This window comes from Lactuca virosa, chromosome 5 (genome assembly GCF_052849685.1).
Source record: "Lactuca virosa cultivar CGN04683 chromosome 5, Lactuca_virosa_CGN04683_v6, whole genome shotgun sequence".
In the NCBI taxonomy this organism is placed as follows: Eukaryota; Viridiplantae; Streptophyta; class Magnoliopsida; order Asterales; family Asteraceae; genus Lactuca; species Lactuca virosa.
In genome coordinates, this window is record NC_136430.1 from 192622112 (window position 1) to 192625000 (window position 2889).

Here is a 2889-nt window from a genome sequence, read left to right on the forward strand (position 1 = left end):
CTACGGCCAATTCCATAGGTATAATACCTACAGATTAGCTACGGAAACGAATTGCTACGGAGTGCCTACGGATTACTGACGGGAGTCGAGTTTGACTAAAGTTAACTAGTTTCCTACGGAATAGCTACGGAAATACATAACTACAGATTTGCTACGGATTACTGACGAAGCCCACTTTGACTAACATTGACTTTATCACCTACGGATTTCCTACGGCTCACATTACCTACGGATTTTCCGTAGGTAATCCGTAGGTAATTACTTTTTATTTTTTCTAAAAAAAACAGCAAAAATTATAAAAAATCCAGTTTTTTCTGTCCAAAATATTAAAAAAAAAACATTACATTAAACTTATAATAATATTGAAATTCAACCACAAAACAAATAACCTTACAATAAAACTAATAAACCTAAAAAAATATCAAATACAAATACATATTACTAACATTGACTAATACTACATTAAATGTATCTAATAATACACATTAAAAGTGTCAACCACAAATGTTTAACTAAGTGTTTACAAACATAAAACTAAGAATTATTTTGGTGGATTACTCGGCAATTTACCGGGTGAGTTGAGTCGAGTCAATAAAGGCCGACCCGTGTTCTTCAATTTGAGTTTTGAATCAAATGCCGCCAATTGTTCCTGTTTAAAACACCATAATCAATGATCACAAAAAAATACAAACATAGCAATGTACCTTCAAGTATTTGTTTATTATGCCATAATTAGGAACATTTTTGAAAGTGACAAAATGAAAGTAGGATGTTATAATAAGCATGTATATCTTGCATTTAACTAGCTCAAAAATTAAAACACATTTCCTTCTAATTATCATGTTGTTGAATCACTACAATAACCGACTCATTAAAAAACCATAATTTGAAACTAAAAAAACATAATTTTAAACTAAAAATACATTTTACTAACCAAAAACATTACATTAAAAACCACATTACAAATTGTAAATACAAATTGCCAATAAGGTTAGGTACACTATCAAATAGACAATCATTAACCTATCAAATGAAAGATACATAGGTTCATTAAATTAAGCAGTTTTGAAGTCTTGTTTACCATTTACATTAGTTCATCAATTAGAATACCTGGATAGATGGATAGTTCTACAAGTATTCTTTGGTGTAGTTATTTGAAGCAGCAAAGAGAAGCCCAAAAAACAGAATCTTGGTTTTAACTTTGCTATCCTCACACATATTTCGTTTGCCAATATCCAAAAAAACCTGTAGAATCCATGATATGAATAGTGAATGCTCTAATTTCCATCATTAATAAGAAAAAAGGTTCAAATCCATGACACGGACAAAATGACTTGTTTTTACAACATTTGACGTAATAACTAGAGTTTAGAGTAGAATCTCTCTTTCCAAACAGATAGTTTACATAGGGGAACTTTTATCAAACACATGGTGTGCACTGCATTATTCTGAAAATAAGGAAATTTGTGAGAGCAATAAACTTACGTTGGCAAACCCTTCAAGCTTTTATCTTACAGACAGATTGTCCCTGAAAAGCCTTGAAGCTTAAAGACTTGAAGAACCTAAACAACATGCTGGAAACCCATAACATTCTAAAGCTCCAATTACATTAAAATTTGATGATAGAGATAGTTGAACAATATTCACCTCAATTTTGTTGTCATAGATGAAATTCAGTATACAAACTGGAAAATTACCATTTCAGAAAAAAAAAATATACATAGAAATAGATAACAAAATAAATCTAGGGTTTCACTTTTGTTGGAGAAGAAATCGACCAAAGAGAAGAATGTCGGAGGAGGTGTGCTCCCGGAGACAATCGACTGACGGAGGATGCGCCTTGTGGAGAAGAAACGGACGTCGGAGAAGGAAGGAACGTCGAGCAGGAGAGCAGCGAAGAAGAAATCGACGGGAAAGTACGGAGCACCGAGGAGATGCGATGGCAATGGCGCTTCGGCAGCAGCGTCAACGAGAAGTGACGGGATGGAGCACCGGCGTCGGAAAAATGCAGGAGGCGTCGGCAGGAGAGTCACGAGAGCAGATACAACGTTTTTTTTTGTTCTCTAACAGTGAGGATAGAGGCAGAAGACGCGTATAAGGGTTTACACGCATGGTAGCGGGGGGGGGGGGGGGGGGGGTTCGAACTCGCGTTTAACAGATTCGTAACCCACATATTTACCACACTGCCGGGTATGCCCCTTCCATTCTCAATTGGGTTTCAATTAGTTTTATCTTCTTAATCGAAAATAAAGAAAAAAGGGTTTGGGTACTAGGGTCTCACGCGCAATTAACCATGCTAATTACCATCCGGCCGGGAATGCCTCATCCGATTTTGTTGCGTGTGCTATTAGCTTTATACACTTTCATTTTTCAATTATTATTGTTATTATTATTATTATTATTATTATTATTATTATATTTTTCAATATTTTAATCTTAAAACTTTTTTTTTGGATCGTTTTGTTTTTACATATTTAAAACACAAACGATTAAAAATAATACTAATAGTACTAGTAATAATAATATTTATAAAAATAATGATAATATATAATAATGGTAACGAATGTGTTTAACACACAAATAAACGAACAATCGAAAAAAAAACTACACTTAACACATCAATAATAAGTATTTAATATATTACCCCGAAACACGAAAATAACTGTTTAACATACAAAGAAACGAACAATCGAAAAAAAAAAGAACTACATTTAACACATCAACATGGTGAAATAATTTATGTTTAATGTATAAATTAAATAATGAAAAAAGATGATAATTAGGGGAATGTGTATATTTGTATAAGTATGTATGTGTATGTATGTATTTATTTATGTATATGTATGTGTGTGATTATGTATATGTATGTGTGTATGCGTATATATATAT

General features: G+C 32.7%; 1 long non-coding RNA gene across 1 annotated transcript; it reads right to left on the reverse strand.

Annotated features, from left to right (window-relative positions):
• Window positions 1-390: 390 nt before the first annotated feature.
• On the reverse strand, window positions 391-1529 carry LOC145117321 (uncharacterized). Its single transcript, XR_013712602.1, has 2 exons — window positions 1486-1529; window positions 391-649 (listed from the first exon to the last, which is right to left on the reverse strand). It is a non-coding gene; the product is annotated as an uncharacterized LOC145117321 (long non-coding RNA).
• Between the last annotated feature and the right edge of the window lie 1360 nt (window positions 1530-2889).